A 10,000-nucleotide genomic window follows, 5' to 3' on the forward strand; every position below is an offset into this window, starting at 1 on the left:
TGCTTTGGGGACCTCTAACAGAATGTGACTGGCAGAAGGAGTGTTGTATGTGAAGGATGAAGGCTGCAGTAGATATCTCAGATAGGGGAGAGTGAGGCCTAAGGGGGAGATGTTCCCATTCCCTATTTGAACTTCATCTCCATCTCTCTCTTTTTTGTCTCTCTCTTCCTCAACACCCACCCCACACACACAGGCACATAATACAGGTTTAGTGATCTAATGATGCTTGTCTTTGGTTACATACACTGTTAAAAATCATGTTATGCCTGTGCCCACGAACACTAAGGTAACCTGCCTAAATGACTACTGACCCGTAGCACTCACGTCTGTAGCCATGAAGTGCTTTGAAAGGCTGGTCATGGCTCACATCAACACCATTATCCCAGAAACCCTAGACACACTCCAATTTGCATACCGCCCCAACAGATCCACAGATGATGCAATCTCTATTGCAATTCACACTGCCCTTTTCCACTGGGACAAAAGGAACACCTGTGTGAGAATGCTGTTTATTGACCACAGCTCAACGTTCAACACCGTAGTGCCCTCAAAACTCATCACTAAGCTAAGGATCCTGGGACTAAACACCTCCCTCTGCAACTGGATCCTGGACTTCCTGACGGGTCGCCCCCAGGTGGTAAGGGTAGGTAACAACACATCCACTACGCTGATCTTTAACACAGGGGGCCCTCAAGGGTGCATGCTCAGTCCCCTCTTGTACTCCCTGTTCACTCATGACTGCACGGTCAGGCACAACTCCAACACCATCGTTAAGTTTGCAGGTGACACAACAGTCAACGACTAGACAGCCTATAGGGAGGAGGTCAGAGACCTGGCCGTGTGGTGCCAGGACAACAACCTCTCCCTCAACGGAGCACGCCCCCATAATCATTGATGGGGCTGCAGTGGAGCAGGTTGAGAGCTTCAAGTTCCTTGGTGTCCACATCACCAACAAACTAGCATGGTCCAAGCACACCAAGACAGTCTTGAAGAGGGCACGACAAAGCCTATACCCCCTGAGGAGACTGAAAAGATTTGGCATGGGTCCTCAGATCCTCAAATGATTCTACAGCTGCACCATCGAGAGCATCCTGACTGGTTGCGTCACTGCCTGGTATGGCAACTGCTTGGCCTCCAACCGCAAGGCGCTACAAGTGTAGTGCGAACGGCCCACTGGGCCGTTTGCGAAGCCTCCTGCCAACCAGGACCTCTATACCAGGCGGTGTCAGAGGAAGGACCTAAAAATTGTCAAAGACTCCAGCCACCCTAGTCATAGACTGTTCTCTCTGCTGTCGCACGGCAAGCGGTACCGGAGCACCAAGTCTAGGTCCAAGAGGCTTCTAAACAGCTTCTACCTCAAAAGCCATAAGACTCCTGAACATCTAATCAAATGGCTACCCAGACTATTTGCATTGCCCCCCCCCCCCCCCTCTCTCTTTTACACCGCTGCTACTCTCTGCTGTTATCATCTATGCATGGTCACTTTAATAACTCTACCTACATGTACATATTACCTCAACTAACCGGTGCCCCCGCACATTGACTCTGTACCGGTACCCCCCTGTATATAGTCTCGCTATTGTTATTTTACTGCTGGTCTCTTTAACTACTTGTTACTTTTATTTCTTATTCTGTATTTTTTTGAAACTGCACTGTTGGATAGGGGCTCGTAAGTAAGCATTTCACTGTAAGTTCTACACCTGTTGTATTCGGCGACTGTGACTAATACAATTTGATTTGATCATATAATCCAGCTGTGTTGCTTTAATGGTTAAAGCAGGGTCATTTATTTAAATTATATTGCTTAACACAGCACTGTTTTTCTTACAGCACCCCTGTTGTGAAGCAAAATTTAAGTGTTTGGCTTTTCAGCTCTGCTGCCATTATAATGCTGTAAGTATACAGAGCAAAGTTTTACAGGGAGTTCTCTGTTCCTCCACTATCTCTTCCTTCAGCGACGGCTGACGGCTTTGGGTTTCTGTCCCAAATGACACCCTATTCCCTATAGAGTGCACTTCTTCTGACAACGGCCCAGAGGACACTGTTCAAAAGTAGTGCACTATGTAGGGAACATTTGGGACACTGTGTTTGTCTTTTATTAGGGATAGACTCTGGAGAGGGGGAAAGCCTTGGGTATGGCATCCATCAGTAGAAAAAAATCGTATTTCTCGCTAACGTCTCTCTGATTGGGTCAGAGTGTCTGCCAGTGGGTGGGTTACTCCTCGGGGTTATTAATGGTGGGCTGCGTGGTGTCTATGATGTTGGGCAGGAAACATGGTGTTAGCCATGATGGTTGACAGATTATAGGGAGAGAGAGAGGGACCCAGGGCTTGTGCCCTCTGGACTGCCACTGTCTCCAATAGATAACTCAAACTCTCTTTCTCTTTCTCTTTCTCTCTCACACACACACACACACACACACACACACACACACACACACACACACACACACACACACACACACACACACACACACACCAACTTCAACTCCGATACAGCACAGACATCATCTTCAGCTGTTCACAGTCCATATAACTCAGTGCCAGCTGAAGTCAGCTGCCACTGTTATTAAGCATGATAACTGTAATCACACTAGCTGCCTGCCTCCCGGGTGTACAGATTAAAGACCCTTTATTTAAAGGAGTATTAGAAAGCCTGGTAATAGTGGAGGACCAAATGAAAAAATGAATAATGAAAAAAAGAGTATGTAGATAGACAGAGAGAGAAAATGTGTATGTGTGTGTGTGTGTGTGTGTGTGTGTGTGTGTGTGTGTGTGTGTGTGTGTGTGTGTGTGTGTGTGTGTATAGCTGTGTGTGTGTGTGTGTGTATAGCTGTGTGTGCGTGTCTGTGGGCGCGGTGAGGAAATGTATAAAGTTCAGTTTTTAAGTGAGTCTTTTCCTTTCTCATTGTTGTAGCAGAAAAGCAGACGAGGGAAGAGAAGACTGAGGGAAATCTGACGTCAGGTAAGATCAACACACACACACGCACCCTGTTCACTTTTATAGTTAACTTGGCAAGTCAGTTAAGAACAAATTCTTACTTACAATGATGGCCTACCGGGGAACAGTGGGGTTATCTGCCTTGTTCAGAACGACAGATTTTTACATTGTCAGCTCAGGGATTCGATCTAGAAACCCTTTCAGTTACTGGCCCAACGCTCTAACCACTAAGGCTGTCTGCAACCACCTTACATACAGGAAATGAAGTCACACAAGCAGCAGAGAAACCTTCCCCGCTTGTCATCGTACAAACGAACGCATTCCTTGTTCACATACAGGGTGTAGTCTCAGTCACAGTCTCATATCTGCTCGATATGTATACAGCTGTTTATATAGAGCTGTGGTTTACATCCGTCTCGTTTCTATGGTCGACCATCTGTCCTGTCTATATACATTACTTACAGCAATACACACTGTAGGTGTCAGTTTCTTCACATCTTCAATTCTTATGGTTTCTACATGCATGATTTGATTTGAATTGATTTGATTTGATATGAATAGGGACCCATTGACCTTATTTCTGTCAGATTGGTGGAGAGAAAACTGCCAAATCAAATGTGATTGGTCACATACACACATGGTTAGCAGATGTTAATGCGAGTGTAGGGAAATGCTTGTGCTTCTAGTTCCGACAGTGCAGTAATATCTACCAAGTAACCTAACAAATTCACAACAACGACCTTATACACACAACTACACACAAATGTAAAAGGATGAGTAAGAATATGAACACATAAATATAAATATATGGATGAGCGATGGCCGTGCGGCACAGGAAAGATGCAGTAGAGGGTGTAGAATACAGTATATACATATGAGATGAGTCATGTAGAATATGTAAACGTTATTAAAGTGGCATTATTTAAAGTGACTAGTGATACCTTTATTAAATGCATTTATTTAAGTAGCCAGAGATTTGAGTCTGTATGTTGGCAGCAGAATCTCAATTTTATTTTATTTTATTTTTTATTACACCTTTATTTAACCAGGTAGGCCAGTTGAGAACAAGTTCTCATTTACAACTGCGACCTGGCCAAGATAAAGCAAAGCAGTTGAACAAAAGCAACAACACAGAGTTACACATAAACAAACGTACAGTCAATAACACAATAGAAAAATCTATGTACAGTGTGTGCAAATGTAAATGAGCCTGTCTCTGAAACATCCATACATTTACATGAGCCTGTCTCGGAAACACCCATACATTTACAGAGCCTGTCTCTGAAACACCCATACATTTAAATGAGCCTGTCTCTGAAACACCCATACATTTACAGAGCCTGTCTCTGAAACACCCATACATTAAAATGAGCCTGTCTCTGAAACACCCATACATTTAAATGAGCCTGTCTCTGAAACACCCATACATTTAAATGAGCCTGTCTCTGAAACACCCATACATTTACAGAGCCTGTCTCTGAAACACCCATACATTTAAATGAGCCTGTCTCTGAAACACCCATACATTTACAGAGCCTGTCTCTGAAACACCCATACATTAAAATGAGCCTGTCTCTGAAACACCCATACATTTAAATGAGCCTGTCTCTGAAACACCCATACATTTACATGAGCCTGTCTCTGAAACACCCATACATTTACAGAGCCTGTCTCTGAAACACCCATACATTAAAATGAGCCTGTCTCTGAAACACCCATACATTTAAATGAGCCTGTCTCTGAAACACCCATACATTTACAGAGCCTGTCTCTGAAACAGTCACAGTCATTCTCAGCTCACTGCTCAGAGGCTCAAAGCAGAAAGCTGTACGAGCCATATGGTGCTCAGAAAACCTTCATTTCATGTACCTCCCTCCATCCCTCCCTCCTTCACTCTTCCTCCCACCCTCCCTTCCTCTCTCCTTCCATCCCCCATCTCTCCCTCCCTCCTTCACTCTCTCCCTCAAACCCTCCCTCCCTCCTTCACTCTCTCTCTCCCTCCCTCCCTCCCTCCTTCACTCTCCCACCCACCCTCCCTTTCTCCTTCCATCCCCCATATGTCTCTCTCTCCTTCCATCCCCCATATGTCCCTCCCTCCCTTCCACCCTTCCACCCTACTTCCCTCCCTCCCTCTCTTCTTCACTCTCTCCTTCCTTCCCTCCCTCCGTGCCTGAACCTTAATGCACCGGTACCGCCTGCAGTGCGGGAGAATGGAGAACAGTCCATGTCTCGGATGGCTTGAGTCTTTGTCAATTTTTCTCAGACACCGCCTGTCATGTATGTTAAAAGTTAAAAGACAGACGACTTTGAGGTTGAGCTCTAATGCTGTGACGCTGTTGTGTTTGTTTGTGCAGGTGTGTATATGTATATATCAGTCTCCCAGTGGTCTGTGTTGAGTCTAGTACATCAGTAGGTTTTCTAGCTGGCCTACATTAATAGCTGTTTTTGTCTTTTAACTTAAAACAGCAGAGACTGTAGTAGAAAAACATCGAAGCAATCTTCTTTTTTTTTTACAGAAATTAAAGCATTGGTATGTTGAATTGGTATGTCGAATTTTATGTTCCTTTCGATGGCATAAAAGGCCCTTCTTGCCTTGTCTCTCAGATCATTCACAGCATTGTGGAAGTGACCTGTGGTGTTCATGTTTATGCCAAGGTATGTATAGTTTTTTGTGTGTTCTAGAGTAACGGTGTCTAGATGGAATTTGTATTTGTGGTCCTGGCAACTGGACCTTTTTTGGAACACCATTATTTTGGTCTTACTGAGATTAACTGTCAGGGCCCAGGTCTGACAGAATCTGTGCAGAAGATCTTGGTGCTGCTGTAGGCCCTTCTTGGTTGGGGACAGAAGCACCAGATCAACAGCAAACAGTAGACATTTGACTTCACATTCTAGTAGGGTGAGGCCGGGTGCTGCAGACTCTCAGCATGTGCTGTATAACTTGGAAATAAGAAACTTTGGTAGTATGAATCCTTCCAAGTTATTTTGTAGATTTGGAGTTTTGACTTGGAGTGAAGGTTATGTTGTGGAGGCTGCTCAGAGAGGCTGCTGCCTACATTGAGACCCAATCACTGGCCACTTTAAAAACCTTCTTGTCAATAGGGGGGCGCTGTTTTCACTTTGGAAAAAATCGTGCCCAAATTAAACTGCCTCGTACTCTATTCTAGATCGTACAATATGCATATTATTATTACTATTGGATAGAAAACACTCTCAAGTTTCTAAAACTGTTTGAATTATATCTGTGAGTAAAACAGAACTAATTTTGCAGCAAACTTCCATATAGGAAGTGAAAAATCTGAAAACGATGCTCTGTTCCAGGGCCTGCCCATTTGTGTGTTTGGCTATTGTGGTAAGCTAATATAATGCTATATTGTGTTTTCGCTGTAAAACACTTAAAAAATCTGAAATATTGGCTGGATTCACAAGATGTTTATCTTTCATTTGCTGTACACCATGTATTTTTCATAAATGTTTTATGATGAGTATTTAGGTATTTCACGTTCCTCTCTGTAATTATTCTGGCTGCTTTGGTGATATTTGTGATGGTAGCTGCAATGTAAAACTATGATTTATACCTCAAATATGCACATTTTCGAACAAAACATAAATTTATTGTATAACATGTTATAAGACTGTCATCTGATGAAGTTGTTTCTTGGTTAGTGACTAATTATATCTATATTTGGTCGGTTTTGTGATAGCTACCTATGCGGTAGAAACATGGTGAAAATATGCGGTTGAGTCTTTGGTTATTGTGGTTAGCTAATAGAAATACATATTGTGTTTTCACTGTAAAACATTTTAAAAATCGGAAATGATGGCTGGATTCACAAGATGTTTATCTTTCATTTGCTGTATTGGACTTGTGATTTCATGATATTTATATGCTATTATTTACTTGTGGCGCTATGCTAGGCTATGCTAGTCAGCTTTTACTGACGAGGATGCTCCCGGATCCGGGATGGGTGTTAATTAAAGGTTAATAAATAGATCACTAGTCACTTTTAACAATTCCACTTTAATAATGTTTACCTATCTTACATTACTCATATCACATGTATATACTGGATTTCATACCATCTATTGCACCCTGCACCTTGCCATTTATTGCACCTTGTATTTTATACCATCTATTGCACCTTGTCTACGCCGCTCGGCCATCGCTCATCCATGGACATATTCTCATTCACCCCTTTAGATTTGTGTGTATTAGGTAGTGGTTGGGGAATTGTTAGATTACTTGTTAGATTTTACTGCACTGGAACTAGAAGCACAAGCATTTAGCTACACTCGCATTAACGTCTGCTAAATATGTGTATGTGACGAATAACATTTGATTTGATTGTTGATTTGACTTGATTGGCGTGGGTCTAGGATTTTTGGGATAATGGTGTTGATGTGAACCATGACCTGCCTTTCAAGCACTTCATGGCTACATTTGTGGGCTACGGGGCGTTAGTCATTCAGGCAGGTTACTTTGGTGTTCTTGGGCACAGCGATTACGGTGGTCTGCTTGAAACATGTTGATATTACAGACTGGGTCAGGGAGAGATTGAAAATGTCAGTGAAGACACTTGCCAGCTGGCCAGCGCATGCTCTGTTTACGCGTCCTGGTAAACTGTCTGGCCCTGCGGCCTTGTGAATGTTAATCTGTTTAAAGGTCTTACTCACATCGGCTATGGAGACAGTCGTCCGGAACAGCTGGTGCTCTCATGCATAGTTAAGTGTAGTGAGAGGGGATTTACCTTTAATTGGCTTTTCTGGGCCTTTTTGGCTTGAGGACAATGGAGACATGGATTGTGTTTGTATGCCATTGAGGGTGAATGGGCAAGACACAAAATGTAAGTGCCTTTGAATGGGGTATGGTAGTAGGTGCCAGGTGCACTGGTTTGTGTCAAGAACTGCAACGCTGCTGGGTATTTCCCACTCAACAGTTTCCCGTGTGTATAAAGAATGGTCCACCACCCAAAGACATCCAGCCAACTTAAAACAACTGTTGGAAGCATTGGAGTTAACATGGTCCAGCATCCCTGTGGAACGCTCTACTCCTTGTAGAGTCCAGCCTCAACTGAAGGTGTTGCTTATGTTTGGTATACTCAGTGTATATGGGCTCTGGAGGGCTCTAGAAGGCTGTGTATGGCTGTGGATGGCTGTGGAGGGCTGTAGATGGCTGTAGAGGGCTGAGGAGGGATGCGGAGGCCTGTGAGGGCTGTGGAGGGCTGTGGATGGCTGCGGAGGCCTGTGAGGGCTGTGGATGGCTGTGGAGGGCTATGGATGGCTGTGGAGGCCTGTGCGGGTTGTGGAGGGCTGTAGGGGGCTGTGGATGGCTGTGGAGGGCTGTAGGGAGCTGTGGATGGCTGTGGAGGGCTGTAGAGGGCTGAGGAGGGATGTGGATGCCCGTGAAGACCTGTTGGGGCTGTGGAGGCCTGTGAGGGCTGTGGATGGCTATGGAGGGCTGTAGAGGGCTGAGGAGGGCTGTGGATGGCTGTGGAGGCCTGTGGAGGCCTGTGAGGGCTGTGGATGGCTGTGGAGGCCTGTGAGGGCTGTGGAGGGCTGTAGGGGGCTGTGGAGGGCTGTGGAGGCCTGTGGAGGGCTGTGGACGGCTATGGAGGGCTGTGAGGGCTGTGGAGGCCTGTGGAGGGCTGTGGGGGCCTGTGGGGGCCTGTGGAGGCCTGTGGAGGGCCTGTGGAGGCCTGTGGAGGGCTGTGGAGGCCCGTGGAGGCCTGTGGAGGGCTGTGGAGGCCCGTGAGGGCTGTGGAGGGTTGTATGGGGCTGTGGAGGGCTGTGGAGGGCTGTGAGGGCTGTGAGGGCCTTTGGAGGGCTGTGAGGGGCTGTGGAGGCCTGTGCGGGTTGTGGAGGGCTGTAGGGGGCTGTGGATGGCTGTGGAGGGATGTAGGGGGCTGTGGATGGCTGTGGAGGGCTGTAGAGGGCTGAGGAGGGATGTGGATGCCCGTGAAGACCTGTTGGGGCTGTGGATGGCTGTGAGGGCTGTGGATGGCTATGGAGGGCTGTAGAGGGCTGAGGAGGGCTGTGGATGGCTGCGGAGGCCTGTGGAGGCCTGTGAGGGCTGTGGATGGCTGTGGAGGCCTGTGAGGGCTGTGGAGGGCTGTGGAGGCCTGTGGAGGGCTGTGGACGGCTATGGAGGGCTGTGAGGGCTGTGGAGGCCTGTGGAGGCCTGTGGAGGGCTGTGAGGGCCTGGGGAGGCCTGTGGAGGCCTGTGGAGGACTGTGGAGGCCCGTGGAGGCCTGTGGAGGCCTGTGGAGGGCTGTGGAGGCCTGTGAGGGCTGTGGAGGGTTGTATGGGGCTGTGGAGGGCTGTGGAGGGCTGTGAGGGCTGTGAGGGCTGTGAGGGCCTTTGGAGGGCTGTGGAGACCTGTGGAGGCCTGTGAGGGCTGTGGGTGGCTGTGGAGGCCTGTGGAGGCCTGTGAGGGCTGTGGTTGGCTGTGGAGGCCTGTGGAGGGCTGTGGAGGCCTGTGGAGGGCTGTGAGGGGCTGTGGAAGCCTGTGGAGGCCTGTGGAGGGCTGTGGAGGCTTGTGGAGGCCTGTGAGTGCTGTGGATGGCTGTGGGGGGCTGTGGAGGGCTGTGGATGGCCTGTGGAGGCCTGTGGAGGGCTGTGGAGGCTTGTGGAGGCATGTGAGGGCTGTGGAGGCCTATGAGGGCTGTGTAGTAGTAGTCTGTGGCTAAGGCTTGTTAGCGGGACATTAACACCTGGATTCCGTGGCATTAATGGCATTACATGAAGAGAATAAGATAGGAGGAGATGAGGAGATGAGGAGATGAGGAGATGAGAGGGCCCCTTCTCTCTCTTGTGTCTCTTGCCCCCTCCCTCTGTCTCTCGCTTATCTCTCGCTCATCTCATCCTCTCTCTTTCTTCCCCTCTCTCTGAACTCTCTCTCTCCCGCTCTTTCCTCCTCTCTCTTTCTTCCCCTCTCTCTGCTCCTCTCTCTCTCTCTGTCTCTCTCTCTCTCTTCCCTCCTTCCCCCCCCTCTCTCTCCCCCTCTTCTTCTCTCTCTCTCTCTCTCTCTCTCTTCCTTTCTCTCTCTCTCAATTCAATTCAA

Source organism: Salvelinus alpinus, chromosome 7 (assembly GCF_045679555.1).
Source record: "Salvelinus alpinus chromosome 7, SLU_Salpinus.1, whole genome shotgun sequence".
Classification (NCBI taxonomy): domain Eukaryota; kingdom Metazoa; phylum Chordata; class Actinopteri; order Salmoniformes; family Salmonidae; genus Salvelinus; species Salvelinus alpinus.